Consider the following 19,234-nt stretch of genomic DNA (forward strand, 5'->3'; position numbering starts at 1 on the left):
ACGCACTTCACTGGTGCAGTTATTTGTGGTAAAAGTGTTAAGTGGCCTATTTCATTACAGAAAGGCCTCATGCACATGACCGTTCATTTTTTTGCGGTCCACAAATTGTGGATCTGAAAAACATGGAAGCCGCCTGTGTGCCTTCCGCAATTTGCAGAACGGAACAGGCGGACCATTGTTGAAATGCCTATTTTTGACAGCAAAATGGACAAAATAGGACATGTTGTTTTTTTTTTTTTGGGCCACGGAACGGAGCAACGGATGCGGACAGCCTTCTTTTGCAGTCCCATTTTAGTGAATGGGTCCACACTAGAGCCGCAAAAACTGCGGCTTGGATGCGGACCAGAACAATGGTCGTGTGCATGAGGCCAAAAAAATATATATTCTCAGTTCACTTCTGCAGTTATATATGTTGAAAGCGTTTAGTGGCTTATTTCAGTACAGAAAAAAAAAATATATACACACTTTACTAGTGCAGCTATTAGTGGTAAAAGCGTTTAGTGGCTAATTTCAGTACAGAAATAAATATATACGCACTACACTGGTGCAGTTTGTGGCAAAATTGTTTAGTGGCCTATTTGAGTACAGAAAGAAAAAAATATAATCACTTTACTGGTGCAGTTATTTGTGGTAAAAGCATTTAGTAGCTTATTTCAGTACAGAAAGAAAAATATATATGCGCTTTACTGTTGCAATTATTTGTGGCAAAAGCGCTTAGTGGCCAATTTCAGTACAAAAAGAAAATATACGCATTTCACTGTTGCAGTCATTTGTGGTAAAAGCATTTAGTGGCCTATTTAAGTAAAAAAGATATATTATCAGTTCACTTCTGCAGTTATATGTGTTGAAAGTGTTTAGTGGCCTATTTCAGTATAGAAAGAAAACAATATACGCACTTCACTGGTGCAGTTATTTGTGGTAAAAGCGTTTAGTGGCCTATTTCAGTACAAAAAGAAAAATATATTCTCAGTTTACTTCTGCAGTTATATGTGTTTAAAGCGTTTAGTGGCCTTTCTCAGTACAGAAATAAAAATATTTTTGTTGCTTTTCGGGTGTTTTAATTTGCTTTTAATGTATTTAGTTCAGCTAAAAGTATGTCAGACAAAGAAGTGCTAGCCCATGCACAGAGGAGTGACAGGGGCATAAATGTTTCTGGCACAGGCAGAGGTCGCAGCAAAGTAAGGGGCGTGGCAGCACGAGTCACAGCTAGAGGCCTGAGCTCATGGTGTCATCTAGCAGTCGTGTCTTAACCAGCAACCCAGTGGTACTTGATTGGTTAACACATTAATCTACTTCATCCCAATTTGAGCAAACAGGGGGCACACCTAAGAGTATAATAACAGAGTGCAGGCCTTGGTATCAAAAACAAACATGAACACAACCAAATAAAGAAATACCACAGCTAGAGCGCACCTCAAAAGATAAATAGTTTATTGAGACACACTAATTAAAAACATCAATTCAAGGAACAAACCCCACTAGTGGGTAAGATCATATGCATAATGCATCCAGTGACACTACCAAGCAATAAATATAAAGAATAATCAAAAATATATAACATGCAAATGCAGAAAAAATACATCTAATAGTATACTTATCAGAAAGACAGTGGTGGCACACGGGAACTAAAAAGCCACAAGGGGGGAAAAAACCCTCAGGTGTATCGCTAGAACATATGCTAGCTTCCTCAGAGGTCCATGTGAATATGCATTTGCGTATCAACATTATATATCCTATTGAATCAGTCATTTATGAATTACAGCTGTGGTCAAATATATGAAGCAATAGAAAGGGGGAGGGGGCAGGGAGGACGTGCGTGGGCAATACCTGGATTCTCCCTGGTGCATGGTCCAAGCGCAAATGATGGCGCCGGTGGAAGCCGGCATGTTGGAAAAAAAACGCGCATGCACAAAATGGCGCTCGGGGCGGAAGTCGACGCCGCAATGCGCTCCAAAGGGCGGAAACACGTCACGGCCTCACATACGCAGCATATCGTCAGTTTGCACAAGTACATCCCTGAGTGGATCGCAAAACCCAGCAAAATAATATTAATTCCCGTATGAAGACATGATATAAGGTGAAGCGTGGCCAGGGTGACAATGTTGGCACTAAGGCCCTGCATTTACATATGCAGCGTTGCCATCCAATGGCCTGGGAGAACCGCGGCTCCGATGTAGTGGTCCAGCCTGCCGCAGCAAATGCTCCTCCTCCACCTTTTCCTTGTCAGTCATTCCATCAGCAATCGATCACCAAAGCGATTGCCAAGATACAGCAGTATGAATGCACACATCCAACGGTGCAGAAGTTGAACATGCTCCTGTCCAAGTTGCTGGTGCTGCAGTTCCTCCCTTTCCAAGTGGTGGACTCTGCACCTTTCAGAGGACTGATGGCTTGTGTCAAGCCAAGGTGGAGAGTCCCAAGCCCTCATTTCTTTGCCAAAAAGGCAGTACCAGCCCTGCACAAATATGTAGAACAGAAGGTGGGCCAGTCCTTGAGCCTGTCGGTGTCTGCCAAAGTGCGCGGCAGCACCGAGGTGTGGAGCTGTAACTATGGTCAGGGAGAGTACATGTCCTTTACGGCCAACTGGGTTAATGTACTTCCTGCACAGCCACAACAGCAACTTGGCCAGGTGACGCCCCTTCCACCTCCACGGTGCCACGCTGTTAGTCCTGCAACATTGTCAGTCTCTCCCTCTTCATCCTCCACCAAGTCCTCAGCCTCCACTGCAGGGACAAGTCACAGTGACCCTTCAGCATATCACATGTGCAGGGCATAGTGGTGTCACGCTGTTCTGCACCTCGTTTCCCGGAATCACACAAGGGAGGAACTGCTCCGTGTCCTTTATCAAGAAATCAAATCCTGGCTATTTCTCTGACAACTCAAAATCGGAACTATGTTAACTGACAACAGGAAGAACATTATATCGGTGCTGCGTCAAGGAGGGCTGAGCCATGTGCCCTGCAAGACACACGCGTTCAATATGTGTGGTATCGTCCTGCTGCTGCTGCCATATCCACACTATGTCACCTTGCCACTCTGTGGTATCCTCTTGATGCTGCTGCTGTCACCACCTCCAGACTTTGTCATTGGGCCACTCTGTGGTCTTCTCATGCTGCCACCTCTTTCAGACACTGTCATTGGGCTAATCGGTGGCCTCCTCAAACTGCCGCCAACTCCAGACTCTGTCATTGTGCCACTCTGTGGCCTCCTCCTGATGCTGCTGCCACCTCCAAACTCTGTTATTGTGCCACTCAGTGGCCTCCTCATACTGCTGCCAGCTCCAAACTGTCAATGTGCCCTCTCTGGCCTCCTCCTGATGCTGCTGCTGCCACCTCCACACTCTGCCTCTGTGGCCTCCTTCTGATGCTGCTGCTGCTGCCACCTCCAAACTCTGTTATTGTGCCACTCAGTGGCCTCCTCATACTGCTGCCAGCTCCAAACTGTCAATGTGCCCTCTCTGGCCTCCTCCTGATGCTGCTGCTGCCACCTCCACACTCTGTCATTGGGCCACTCTGTGGTCTCCTCATGCTGCTGCCAACTCCAGACTCTGTCATTGTGCCACTCGTTGGCTCTCATACTGCTGCCAACTCCAGAATCCGTCATTGTGCCATGCTGCCGTCACCTCCACAATATTTCATCATCGTGCAACTTTGGCGTCCTAATGCTACTGACACCTGCACACTTTGTCGTCGGGCCACTCTGTGGCCTCCTCATTAGTGTTGAGCGAGCATGCTCAGCCGAACTGCTGTTCGGCTCGAGCATCACTATGCTTGGCACATTGCAGTGCTCGGCCGAATACTGCGGGTGCTCGAGTACAATTTAATACAATGAGTTGGAGACCCGAGCATCAAACCAGGCACCCCCTGCTCTGAAGAAGAGAGGGTGTTCCAAATAAAAAGGTTATAAATTGTCAGAAACCCCATCAAAATGGTTTGGAAACAGCATTAGGAGTATAGCTGAATGCGTCTTGGACTCCGATTATCTATGACATACAATAGACAACCACACAAAGGCTATATGCCAAAAGCCAAGTATGTGGAAGCCAACAATCTATCCATGAGGCAGATAACAGTCTGTATACCTTACAATGGCAGCCTTGTGCACTATGAGACATTCCAAACCAGCTCGTATCTGACTGAAAGACAGTAAGCCTCAAAGTTGCTTCACATCTGTTGGTAGACCTGCACACCTAGATCAATATCATTAGGGTGACGAAAAGTTTTCTGATTGTCCTAAAATAATATTCAATAACCTTTCTATACAGTTTTGTCATGTAAAAACTAATTTGCATAAGCATGGTCATATTGAAAAAACATGCAAATGAGCAGAATCTGCCTTGTTTTTCAGCTGAAAAACCATTTGCATGGAATAACATATTTATGGGCAGGGCTGAACACGTATTGGTCGTGGGTAAGGCATGCCAAACCTGTATGCCTGAGTTGTGCCTGGAGCCACGGGCGTGGGTAGGCCTGGAGAGGGCAAAAAGTCAAGGACACTATGTTGACTAGACCAATTTATTAGTATTTTTCCAACACGCCAATAAATGAAAAGCCTGGGAGATCTCCCTGTGTGGACTGGGAACATACCTGCCGAAGCAAGACGATCTCCAGCGCCCCATTGATCGGGTAACACGAGCGGGGACTTGGTGTCTTGAAGCTGACTATGCTGCCCGATGCGGAATGAATGGCCCGAAATGAATCTTGGGTCGTACCCGAAGACCTGCTGCCAGGGAGCAGATATGGGACGTGAATTGGTTTGAAGAGACTGGCTTGTTCTTGAAGGGCAAGAGAGGACTGTCAGGAGGTGCTGTTTGCAACAGGGACAATAATTTATTGAGGATCTGGACTGGGCACCAGTTATTCTGGGTGGGGAAATATTTTATTTCCGTGGGCGGCCCCGTCTGGCTTGTCTTGGTCAGCGGGATGCTGAGTATGTAGTAGTTATTATGCCAAGACGGCTGTTCTATGCGGAGACAGCCATGTCCCAGAGAGATGCTAGTAGTGAACTCTCCTGGTCGGAGGAAGCCATAGAAACTTAAGAACATGGTCGCTTGTATTACCGGGCTGGTAAAGGGCCCAAAAGGGTTGCTGTCCAGTGCAGAAGACAATTCCCTGAACAACTCGCTGGACACTGGCTGTCTGCGGGTGGAAGCCTGTTTAGCATTTTTATGGATTCCCCTGAGAGCCGCCTTGATGGCCTGGTTGGATAAAATGGAAGAGCGACCTGGGTTACTAAGTATGAAGTGGTGTTGGAGGCCTGCTAGGCACAATCCTATGGCATTGTACGAAAGCTTCTGTTGGGAGTGAGGATAGAGAAGTCTAAATCTATTGAACGCTTTCAACCCAGCTCTGTAATTCCTAGTCGTATTTGGAGCTAACGACTGTCTTATGAGGTGTTTCGCTGCTGAAACCGCTTTTACCCTTGTTGCGCATTTCTTACCTTGCGGAGGCTTTGTCTGATTTGAGAACGATAGTGGCCGGAAGACCGTCTAGGAATCTGAGGAGAACATTAAGTAGACTGAATAACGTAACCGTGGAAATAGGATAAGGACCGCAAGACCCCTTGACCTTCCAGGAGCCCCCTAACTAAAGGCCGAGCCTGGATAGACTGAAGTGGGGTGTGGCAGCTTTAACATGACATATAGCGTGGTAACAGCAGTGGGTGAACCTGATGGTCCAGTTGTCACCCAAACATTTAGCTTGCCTGGGTGATCCAGGAGACAAGACAAATGTCATGGCATGATATCAGCAGTAGCTGAACCTGGGCGGTCCCGGTGACATATAACATTTAACATGGCCTGGACAATCCAGGTGGCACACAACATTTAACTCAGCCTGGACGATCCAGGTGGCATACAACATTTAACTCGGCCTGGACGATCCAGGTGGCATACAACATTTTGCACGGCCTGGACGATCCAGGTAACAGACAAAGACATAGCTGGTAACGGCAGCGGCTGAACCTGGGCGATCCAGGTGACATACAACATTTAACATGGCCTGGACGATCCAGGTAACATACAACATTAAACTCGGCCTGGACGATCCAGGTGACATATAACATTAAACTCGGCCTGGACGATCCAGGTGACATATAACATTAAACTCGGCCTGGACGATCCAGGTGACATATGACATTTAATCCGGCCTGGGCGATCCAGACAACAGACAAATGACATAGCTGGTATTTGCAGCGGCTGAACTCGGATGGACCGGGCCTGTTTGAAACTGTTCGCTCGTCACTGTCAAATCGATCGCGGCTAGGACATGCGTTGGAAAGCGATGAGCCTATTACGTGCAATCGTGGACCCCTGGTACCTGCTGGCACTGTGAGGCCCCGCCTCCATATTATGAAGCAACCCCGGCCTGCATGGTCCAAATAAACCTTAACTGACCCGTTGTGTTTGTCAAGTTAATATATATATATATATTTTGCAATATTGCCCCCGACACAGGCTGGGTGCCGGGCTGCCACTGCCCGACTTGCCGCCGGTACCCGATGTGCCCACTGCTTCCTACCTGTGCCGCCTCTGCTGCATTGCGCATCTCTGCAGTTTTTAGTTTTTTTTTTAGTCTGAAGCAAATGTTTAAGGGACATCTGGGTGGCTTGTGCATGCGCGGCGCCCCTGGCCGCTTTCGGGGGGGGCCACAGAGCCTGCGCCCTTGCTGCGACCGGGAAGTGCTGTCCCCAATTGGAATGGGCGGCGGCCGTGTGTGGGAGGTCTCTCGCTCGGTGCTCGGCTGGAAGTGCCTGTGGAACTTTTTTTTTTTTTTTTTTTTAAGTAGACTCAATATCGTAACCGTGGAGATAGGATGAGGACCGCAAGATCTCTTGACAATTCAGGAGACTCCTAACTAAAGACTGAGCCTGGATAAACTAAAGGGACGTGTGAAAAAGACTTGGCCTAGATAAACCTGATAACAAACCATGACATATAGCGTAGAATCAGCAGCGGCGATCCAGGTGACACACAACATTTGACTCGTCCTGGGCGATCCAGGTGACATACAACATTCAATTCGACCTGGGCGATCCAGGTCACATACAACATTCAATTCGGCCTGGGCGATCCAGGTAACAAGACAAATGACATATAGCATGGTAACTGAAATGGCTGAACCTGGGCGATCCAGGTGACGTACAACATTTAACTCGTCCTGGACGATCCAGGTAACACACAACATTTAACTCGTCCTGGGCGATCCAGGTAACACACAAACATGTAACTTGGCCTGGGGGATCCAGGTAACATACAACATTTAATTCGGCCTGGGCGATCGAGGTGACAAGACAGTGACATAGTGTAGCATCAAGAGCGAGCTGAACCTGGGCGATCCAGGTGACATACGACACTTAACTCGGCCTGGGCAATCCAGATGACAAGACAAATGGCATATAGCAATCTAACTGTCTTCACTCTCCACTGTTGACTCATGCTCAGGCAGATAAAGAAGAAAATCCACAGCACTCCTCAGTTCTGGTGAACAAGCTGGTTACTTTATTGGTAACAGCAGCATAGGGATAGCAACGTTTCAACCATCTCTGGTCTTTATCAAGCTATGAGATCATATAGTGGCATGTGCCTTTAAATAGTGACTCCATGGGTGTGTCTCCCATCAATAGAACAACAAAAAAATCAACATGTGAGATAACTAAGTGTTTAAGATTCAGCCTATCAAGTGGCTGGGTGTAGTTAATTAAATCATTAACCTATCATTTATGCATAAAATAACATAGTACTTACTGGTGGGGGAGGGACCATGTGAAAACCGCGCTCAGTCAGGAGGTGAAATTGCGCCAAAAACCGGCATGCTCCGATTCCATATGCGCCTGCGCCGAGTCCCCACATCCACAGGGGGAGGGATTCTAAGGCGGCCAATAGAAAAATCGGGTGCCTATGACGTCTGCTGTTGCCAGGGGCGGGGGGCAGATCCCAGTGAAGGGAATGTCCTCCGGCCGCGGCGCCAATCAGAGCACAGGTGCCGATGACGTCTATTGTTGCTAGGGAGAGTCAGCAGTCCAAAGCAAAGCTAGGATCGCGTCCCCTTCATAGCAACTATACATGCCATACATGTAAGCAACTGGGGGAGAACCGGGGTGATGATAGCGTATTTAGCCGCTGTACCTGAGGATCCCATCTGGCTGGGATCGTTGTTTAGGCGATTCCAGCTGTCACTTGGGTACTCATACTAGGTTGTGGCCCCTACATGGACGTGACCAACACTAGGTTAGCCATCAGTCCCTAGAAGAGGGGCCACAGGCCGACATTCATACATCCCCCATCTGTGTACAGTGTAAACCACAGAATTCCTTGAGTGTGTTTACTCTGTGACAGGGGTTGCTTGACATGATAGTGTCCCCCCGGTCGCTCATTGTTTAGATAGCGACCGGGGGCGACGCTACCCTGCTCATACATACTCATTTAAAGGCTGCTAATGCATCAAACTTACCCCCGCGGTTCACGTGTAGCCGCTGAAGGAGTATGGCAATGATAGAGGTCTTGGTCGTTGTGGAATCTGTGTAGGCGCAGCTGGAGAGGTAGTCGGGTGAAGAAACTAATAAAACCTGGTTTCACATGGAGGACCCCCTGTAAGGTAAAGGTAGAAGAGGTGACTATAGTGATTAAAATAAACACAACACTTATCTATTGTTGGGCACTCTACTTATGATAAAATCGTCCGTAGCAAAGTCATAAATAGGGATTGGGCAGGACATAGCCTGGGGAAAAAAATAATTAGTATAAGAAGATGCTCAAATTAAAGTCCCTATTGAGTCCTTTCGGTTCCAGCATATCAAGTCTGTGGATCCATTTTAGTTCCAATTTCTTAAGTAGAGTCTCTCGATCCCCACCTCTCCTCAGTTGTGGGACTCCATCAATGACTTGAAATCTCAACTGTGAGATATTATGTCCGGTTTTTACAAAATGTTCTGGGACGGGTAGTTCAAGGACGTGTTTGCGTATCTTAGATTTGTGTTGGGTGAGTCTTTTTTTGATCTCCTGTGTAGTCTCGCCCACATATAGGAGTCTGCAGGGACATTGTAGAATATAGATAACAAATGACGAGTTGCATGGGTACAGTTGTTTAATACGGTATCTAGTACCTGTCCGGGGGTGTACAAATGTATTGCCCTTCATCATGCTGTTGCAATGGCAACATCCTAGGCAAGGGAAACTGCCCGTTCTTTTATTTTGTTGTTTTGGGGTATGTGCATCTGCATGTACTAACCTGTCTCGTAGGTTTGTTCCCCTTTTATAAGAAAATAGGGGGGGATTCTGGAACTCAGGAGTTTCTGGAAAGGCCTGGGTTAGGAGTTTCCAGTTCTTTTTAATGATGGATGAGATTTTGTTGCTCAGGGGGGTATATGTAGACACAAATGGGATTTTTTTGAGTTGTTCTCTAGGTTTTCTTTTTTCAATCAGTTCTCGTCTGGACATACACTGTACTCTGGCTTTGTGTTTTTGGACCAGTTTAGGGGGATACCCTCTCTCTGTGAATTTTTGTGTCATTTCTTTTAGTCGGGTATGTGTATTCTGTTCCTTACTCACTACCCTCCTAACCCATAGGAATTGGCTGTATGGGAGCGATTTTACCATCCCGCGTGTGTGTGCACTGTCGAAACGCAGAAGGTTATTTCTGTCAGTTTCTTTGCAGAATAAATCTGTTTGTAGAGTGTTGTTTTCCGTGTATACCCTCACGTCCAGGAATTGTAGTTGTTCAGCTGAATGTACCTTTGTGAATTGTAATTCCTGGTGTATCCCATTGAGGTAGTCATTAAATCTCTGCAATTGTAGTATAGTTCCTGTCCAGATGAAGAAGATATCATCGATATATCTCATCCAGCCTCTCACGTACTGGAAGAAGCTGGATGGATATATGTGGACCTCCTCAAAGTCTGCCATATACATATTTGCGTAGGCTGGCGCCACAAACCGGCCGACAAGGGGGGTGCCATAGTCATCATGGACACTTAAATACGAACTAGAGGTCACACGACAGCTAAATGACACTTCAGTATACCAAAAAGTCGACCACGATCCCAAATTTGATTTTATGCAGAGAATCAAATTATTAGTTGACGACACATTTGCTGCAGACACTATTGACAGATCCCTCCATGATTACCTGATTGCAACACACCCCACCACACCGGTCCTCTACATCCTGCCAAAAATACATAAGTATAGAACCAATCCACCGGGACGCCAGATTGTATCAGGGATAAATTCCATTTTTTCACCGATAGCTGTCTTTCTAGACAAGATACTCCAGGAATTTGCAACCACGGCCACCTCCTTTGTCAGAGACACCTCCCACTTTCTCCTTAAACTAGAAGAACTTGAATACACAGAGGGTAACCTACTGGTTTCATTTGATGTGGTGAGTCTATACACCAGCATAGAACACCAGAAAGGACTAGAAGCGGTACAACACAGACTCGACCATTCCAACTACACACCACAGAAGGTACAATTGATTCTCTCCCTTTTGGAAGTCGTACTGACCTGCAATTATTTTCTGTTTAAAGAGGATTTCTATGTCCAGTGTAGAGGAACCGCAATGGGATCTAATGTGGCGCCAGCCTACGCAAATATGTATATGGCAGACTTTGAGGATGTCCACATATATCCATCCAGCTTCTTCCAGTATGTGAGAGGCTGGATGAGATATATCGATGATATCTTCTTCATCTGGACAGGAACTATACTACAATTGCAGAGATTTAATGACTACCTCAATGGGATACACCAGGAATTACAATTCACAAAGGTACATTCAGCTGAACAACTACAATTCCTGGACGTGAGGGTATACACGGAAAACAACACTCTACAAACAGATTTATTCTGCAAAGAAACTGACAGAAATAACCTTCTGCGTTTCGACAGTGCACACACACGCGGGATGGTAAAATCGCTCCCATACAGCCAATTCCTATGGGTTAGGAGGGTAGTGAGTAAGGAACAGAATACACATACCCGACTAAAAGAAATGACACAAAAATTCACGGAGAGAGGGTATCCCCCTAAACTGGTCCAAAAACACAAAGCCAGAGTACAGTGTATGTCCAGACGAGAACTGATTGAAAAAAGAAAACCTAGAGAACAACTCAAAAAAATCCCATTTGTGTCTACATATACCCCCCTGAGCAACAAAATCTCATCCATCATTAAAAAGAACTGGAAACTCCTAACCCAGGCCTTTCCAGAAACTCCTGAGTTCCAGAATCCCCCCCTATTTTCTTATAAAAGGGGAACGAACCTACGAGACAGGTTAGTACATGCAGATGCACATACCCCAAAACAACAAAATAAAAGAACGGGCAGTTTCCCTTGCCTAGGATGTTGCCATTGCAACAGCATGATGAAGGGCAATACATTTGTACACCTCCGGACAGGTACTAGATACCGTATTAAACAACTGTACACATGCAACTCGTCATTTGTTATCTATATTCTACAATGTCCCTGCAGACTCCTATATGTGGGCGAGACTACACAGGAGATCAAAAAAAGACTCACCCAACACAAATCTAAGATACGCAAACACGTCCTTGAACTACCCGTCCCAGAACATTTTGTAAAAACCGGACATAATATCTCACAGTTGAGATTTCAAGTCATTGATGGAGTCCCACAACTGAGGAGAGGTGGGGATCGAGAGACTCTACTTAAGAAATTGGAACTAAAATGGATCCACAGACTTGATATGCTGGAACCGAAAGGACTCAATAGGGACTTTAATTTGAGCATCTTCTTATACTAATTATTTTTTTCCCCAGGCTATGTCCTGCCCAATCCCTATTTATGACTTTGCTACGGACGATTTTATCATAAGTAGAGTGCCCAACAATAGATAATTGTTGTGTTTATTTTAATCACTATAGTCACCTCTTTTACCTTTACCTTACAGGGGGTCCTCCATGTGAAACCAGGTTTTATTAGTTTCGTCACCCGACTACCTCTCCAGCTGCGCCTACACAGATTCCACAACGACCAAGACCTCTATCATTGCCATACTCCTTCAGCGGCTACACGGGAACCGCGGGGGTAAGTTTGATGCATTAGCAGCCTTTAAATGAGTATGTATGAGCAGGGTAGCGTCGCCCCCGGTCGCTATCTAAACAATAAGCGGCCGGGGGGACACTACCATGTTAAGTAACCCCTGTCACAGAGTAAACACACTCAAGGAATTCTGTGGTTTACACTGTACACAGATGGGGGATGTATGAATGTCGGCCTGTGGCCCCTCTTCTAGGGACTGATGGCTAACCTAGTGTTGGTCACGTCCATGTAGGGGCCACAACCTTGTATGAGTACCCAAGTGACAGCTGGAATCGCCTAAACAACGATCCCAGCCAGATGGGATCCTCAGGTACAGCGGCTAAATACGCTATCATCACCCCGGTTCTCCCCCAGTTGCTTACATGTATGGCATGTATAGTTGCTATGAAGGGGACGCGATCCTAGCTTTGCTTTGGACTGCTGACTCTCCCTAGCAACAATAGACGTCATCGGCACCTGTGCTCTGATTGGCGCCGCGGCCGGAGGACATTCCCTTCACTGGGATCTGCCCCCCGCCCCTGGCAACAGCAGACGTCATAGGCACCCGATTTTTCTATTGGCCGCCTTAGAATCCCTCCCCCTGTGGATGTGGGGACTCGGCGCAGGCGCATATGGAATCGGAGCATGCCGGTTTTTGGCGCAATTTCACCTCCTGACTGAGCGCGGTTTTCACATGGTCCCTCCCCCACCAGTAAGTACTATGTTATTTTATGCATAAATGATAGGTTAATGATTTAATTAACTACACCCAGCCACTTGATAGGCTGAATCTTAAACACTTAGTTATCTCACATGTTGATTTTTTTGTTGTTCTATTGATGGGAGACACACCCATGGAGTCACTATTTAAAGGCACATGCCACTATATGATCTCATAGCTTGATAAAGACCAGAGATGGTTGAAACGTTGCTATCCCTATGCTGCTGTTACCAATAAAGTAACCAGCTTGTTCACCAGAACTGAGGAGTGCTGTGGATTTTCTTCTTTATCTGTATACCTATGGGACCCTCAGCCAGGATCCTCATCCGCGAGCACCGACCTATCTAGGTTTCTATTGGCAACTGTCCCTATATTGGGACCTGGAGTGCTGCTTAACCCTCTTTTTTTTTCCATGCTCAGGCAAGCCACATGCCACAAAAAACGCTGGAGCAAGTCACGTGCAAGTGGACCCCTGAACCTGTTGACACTGCGACCCCCCTAACAACCACCAGATCCAGCGTGGCACAGCCTCCATGTCACAGCGCAGCCCCAGCCTAAAACAACCCGAATGAGCCCTTAATTCTTGCCACCAACACAGGCTGAGCTCCGGGCTGCGACCGCACGACTCGCTGCCGGCACCCGGCGCACACCCTGCTTCCCCCTGTGACACCTTTGCCAACCTGCCAAGATAATGATAGGGAAAGTCTGGACATGCTTGTATTTATGAATGTGCTGCGCCCCTGGCCGCCTTTCAAGGGGAACCTAGAATTTGTACTCTTTCCCTAACTGAACATAGCTACCGCCGACTGCCTATTTCCTGCCACCGGTGGAGCTCCGAAAGGCATAACGAGCGGTGGACATGTGCAGGAGGGTCATTTCTTCGGCGCTCGGTTGAACATGCCTGTGGAGGCCTGGCGGTCACGTGTGCATTCCACCGTGAACCGCACGCCATCCGCGAGAAGGGGAGCCCGACCCGTGGCCGCAAGTATACGGTGCGCTCCATTGGACAGGTACTTACTTGGTGACGGACCAAAAAAAACACTTTAAATGTTGCACTATACCGTGTAGCGAACCGAAACTTTGAAACAACAGTGACGCTTGCACGTGCCGGCAGCTGATGTGGCTCCTCCTATGAAAGTAAGTGAGACACACCACCGGTGGATAGGAGTGGCGGGTATATATAGGGCACTTACGCCCTGCCCACAAATACAGGCTGACATCAGCCTTAATACTTCATTTGAACTTATGTCAGTGCAGTGCCATTCTTTATATTTCATTTAAAATTTAAATGAATGCATTAATTTGGAAAGACTATACATCTCCTCTATTATATAGATATATGTATGAATTTTGAATTAGGTGTGAAGGAATAAAAGGTGTTTCATCCATTTCTCTATGAGTTCACTATAACTATACAGAGAAGATGGAGCTACTAAGCATGTTAGCCAACCACTGAATGTAGAAGGTGGATCAGAAGGATAGACAGTAGAAGGAAAGTATAATTTACATAAAAACCAAACATTTTGATGTGTTTTCATTGAAATATTACTGCATTTGAAATGCTTTATGTGCCTTATGTATAGTAATACGTTTCATGCCATTTTAAAGGTGGACTGATCACAAAACTGGCTACTGAAACTGACAACGCACAGATTTACCTGCGTGATTAGATTCTGTTGGACAACCTACTGAACAAGGTATATATATGTATTGGCAAATATACCATCTTAATTTAACCCCTTCTACCCCGGGCCAGTTTTCACCCCTCTGCTCAAGCCATTTTTTGCAAATCTGACATGTGTCTTTTTATGTGGTAATAACTTTGGAACACTTTTACTTATCCAAGCCATTCTGAGATTGTCATGAAGTGCAATATGTCACAAGAAAACAGTCATAAATTTGAGTCAATATATTTCAACTTTATTTATGAAAAAATCCCAAATTTACCAAACATTTTGAAAAATTTGCAATTTTCAAACTTCTATTGTTCTGCTTTTAAAACAGAAAGTGATACGGAACCTCTTTAAAAAATTATTACCGTACCTAACATTCCCCATATGTCTACTTTATGTTGGCTTCATTTTGTAAATGTCACTTTATTTTTTTAGGACGTTAGAAGGCTTAAAATTTAGGAGCAATTTTCAAAATGTTTAAGAAAATTTCCCAAACCCACTTTTTAAGGACCGGTTCAGGTCTGAAGTCACTTTGTTGGGCTTACCGTATTTTTCGCCCCATAAGACGTACTTTCCCCACCCCCAAAATGAAGGGAAAATGCTCCTGCATCTTATAGGGGGAATGCTGACATTTTTACATTGCAGGATGCGATGTATAAGCAAGCGGGGAGTGACTGAGAGGAGGAGCTGGGGGCCGGCAATTGCGGCGAGGCGGTGCAGTCACTGTAGTCCGGCCCCGCCGCTCCAGTGCTGCACTATACAGATATAAAATGTCTCATTCAATTAAAAGTGATTAAACATGCCCCCCCACTTTTAATATTACCGTACACCCAACAGCTTCTGTAGAATGTAGGCAGGCCGGGCGGGCGGCAGCGTAACTCCCTGATGTCACGTGCCTGTGCCGCCTACTTTATGAATGAAGCAGGCGGCGCAGGCAAGTGACGTCAGTGAGTGACGTGCCAGCTGTCCGGCCTGCCTGTGTTGTACAGAACCTCTTAGTGTGTTAATATTAGGAGTGAGGGGGCACGTTTAATCGCTTTATATTGAATGAGACATTTTATAATTTGTATACTGCAGCACTGGAGCAGCGGTGGGGGGGGGGGGGAGGATCTGTGGATCACAGTTTTATGGGGAACATCTGTGGATGGCACAGTTAAGGGGTGGGGGGTTTGTGGATGGCACTGTTATGGGCTGAGGGGGTCTGTGGATGGCACTGTTATGGGCTGAGGGGGTCTGTGGATAGCACATATATAACAGTGCCATCCACAGATCCCCCCTATTACAGTGCCATCCACAGATCACCCCCCGTAACAGTGCCATCCACAGATCACCCCCTGTAACAGTGCCATCCACAGATCACCCCCCCCCCCCCGTAACAGTGCCATCCACAGATCACCCCCTGTAACAGTGCCATCCACAGATCACCCCCCGTAACAGTGCCATCCACAGATCACCCCCCATAACAGTGCCATCCACAGATCCCCCCTGTAACAGTGCCATCCACAGATCCCCCCCTGTAACAGTGCCAGCCACAGATCCCACCTGTAACAGTGTCATCCACAGATCCCCCCATATCAGTGAGTCATCCATCCACAGATCCCCCATATCAATTAGACATCCACAGATCCCCCATAACAGTGCGTCATCCACAGATCCCCCCATAACATTGCGTCATCCACAGATCCCCCATAACAGTGCGTCATCCACAGATCCCCCCCATAACAGTGCCATCCACAGATCCCCAGTAATAGTGCCATCCACAGACAGGGCCGGCGTCATAACCCGGCATCCCCGGGCAAGTGCCGGGGCCCAATGCTCCTGGGGGGGCCCACTGAGCTGCTATGAGCACTTCCATCAATACAGATGGGAGCTCTCACTGCTGTCATTTCCCTTACGCAGTACCCCTTTGGTGGGGCCCTCTGAGCTGCAGAGACTCAGGACACGCCCCCTGAGCTGCAGAGATTCAGAACACGCCCCCTCTACACAGGACACATGCTGCCTGAGGAGAGAGACCGCAGGGCTGGAGCTGGAGCAGAGACGTGTGTAGACAGTCTGTGAGTGAGTCTGCACTGTGACTGTCTCTTGTCTGTGGGACAGAAGGGGGGGGGACTCTTCGATCGGCTGCTTCTTCATTCTATTTAGTTGTGTTACTGTTTCATTAAGCAGTTTGTCTCCATGACACCTGCCCCCCCCCCCCCACATATCCTGTCCTATCTCATCCTCATGGGGCCCCTGCTGTCTCCTTTCCTCCCTCATGTATCCAGAGCTTCTGTTCTACCTTCCTGTCTCCTATTGCTGCCCTGCACAGACCTCCTGCCACTACTTCTTGTATGAATCCCCCTCAGAGCCCCTTCCACCTACTTGCTGTGTCCACCCCTCCTGTCCATCCAGAGCTCCTGTTTCACCCTCCTATCTCCTATTGTCCTGGACAGACCTCCTGCCCCTACTTCTTGTATGAATTCCCCTCAGAGCCCCTTCCACCTACTTGCTGTGTCCACCCCTCCTGTCCATCCAGAGCTCCTGTTTCACCCTCCTATCTCCTATTGTCCTGGACAGACCTCCTGCCCCTACTTCTTGTATGAATTCCCCTCAGAGCCCCTTCCACCTACTTGCTGTGTCCACCCCTCCTGTCCATCCAGGGCCCCTGTCTCACTCCTCTGCCTCTCATTATGGTGGCATCTGAACAGCATTCACCATAAGGACCTTCTAACGTCACAGGGTCATGTGACTGTGCCCCCCACCCCGTACTGTGCCCCTTTATACCCTGCATTGTGCCCTCTTACCACGCCTTGTGCAGTGCCCATAGTCATTCCCTGTACTGTGCCCTCTTATACCCTTTTATCCGGTCACTGTATGGTGGTTTTATCATTGTATGGCGGCAGTATCACTATATGGCGGTGGTATCCAATAACTGCATGGCCATAACTGTATCCCCTTCCATGCCCACACCACTTTTTTAGACCTGGCATGAGCGGGAAAAGATACAGATTGCGGTGCTAAGGACCTTTGCGCCACAATCTGTGTCAGAAATACGCCTAACATAGACGTATTTCTATATAATAAATGACCCCCTAATTGTATTATTATTCGGGGGTAGGGCTAATATCTTTATAGTATATAGATTTTAGTGTATTATACTGTGCCCTGTATTTCCCAGTAGAAAATGATCCTTGGGAGACACAGTCCTTATCCCTGACCACCAGGACCAGGTAGCGCTCTGTCAGTACATGGCGGCCTCCCTCTCCGCCACGCTGCTCCGCTGTGTACTGGTGCTTATTCTGACACTAGGGCTGTGTTCACATCCCATTTGTGCCATCCATTTAAGGTATACCAAAAATGTATGCGTTAACACAAGGATGCTCAACCTGCGGCCCTCCAGCTGTTGCAAAACTACAACTCCCAGCATGCCCGGACAGTCTACAGCTATCAGCCTACAGCAGGGCATGATGGGAGTTGTAGTTTCACAACAGCTGAAGGGCCGCAGGTTGAGCATCCCTGCGTTAACAGATGCCTCAGACTGATGCCGTACAGTGGCGTCCGTTCATCATATAATCCTCAGACTGATGCCGTACAGTGGCGTCCGTTCATCATATAATCCTCAGACTGATGCCGTACAGTGGCGTCCGTTCATCATACAATCCTCAGACTGATGCCGTACAGTGGCGTCCGTTCACCCTACAGTTCCATTGTAAAAAAAACATATACGTTAACGTATGCATTTTTTACTTGACTCTGCAGGATACAAAAACCTGGAGCGCTGCACATTTGTATACATCAAACCGATAGGAAAAACGTGATGTGAACACACATGGGGGGGAGGGGGGGCGTACTAAAATTTGCTGTGGGGCCCAGTCAGTTCTAGCTACATCACTGCACATCTCCTTCTCTCCTCCAGGCCTGGCTCACTGCTGCAGCGGGCCGCCGGAGAGAAGGAGTGCAGGGAGCTGCGGTTAGTGATGGACAGGACTGCCAGCTCCCCTGCAATGATAGGTATGTGAGGGGGCCACTGGGGGGTCATTCATCACACTGTGAGGGCCTCTTACACAGTATAATGACTCCCAGTGCCCCCCATTTAGTATAATGATCCCCATTGACCCTCCATTTAGTATAATGACAACCAGAGCCCCCATTAAATATAATAACCCCTCCTGCCCCCTCCATACAGTATAACCCCCAGTGTGGGGGCGTCTGGGGGTCATTATTCTGAATGGAGGGTCACTGTGGGGTCATTATACTGTGAGGGCCCTTTACATAGTATAATGACCCCCAGTGTCCCCCATTTAGTACAATGATCACCAATGACCCTCCATTCAGTATAATGACCCCCAGAGCCCCCTCCATACAGTATTCCCCCAGTGTGGGGGCTACTGGGGGTCATTATTCTGAATGGGGGCGACTGGGGGTTATTATTCTGAATGCAGGGCCACAGGTGGTCATAATACAGTGGTGGGGGGGGGGAATTGGGGGTTCATTATACTGTGTGAAGGGCCACTAGTAGTCATTATACTGTATAGGGGCCACTGGGGGTCATTATACCGTGTGGGAGCCACAGGGGGACATGTCAATGTAAAAAAATGCCTCATGGGGGCCCACTGGGATTTATCGCCCAAGGGCCCACATGAACCTGGAGCCGGCCCTGTCCACAGACCACCATTAGTTCCAAACCCACCAAAAGCACACCTTTTGGTTAAAAATATTTCTTTTCTTATTTTCCTCCCCAAAAACCTAGGTGCGTCTTATGGGCTGGTGTGTCTTATAGGGAAAAAATACGGTACATAGTGGAAACCCCCATTAAAT

This window comes from Bufo gargarizans, chromosome 3, assembly GCF_014858855.1.
Source record: "Bufo gargarizans isolate SCDJY-AF-19 chromosome 3, ASM1485885v1, whole genome shotgun sequence".
In the NCBI taxonomy this organism is placed as follows: domain Eukaryota; kingdom Metazoa; phylum Chordata; class Amphibia; order Anura; family Bufonidae; genus Bufo; species Bufo gargarizans.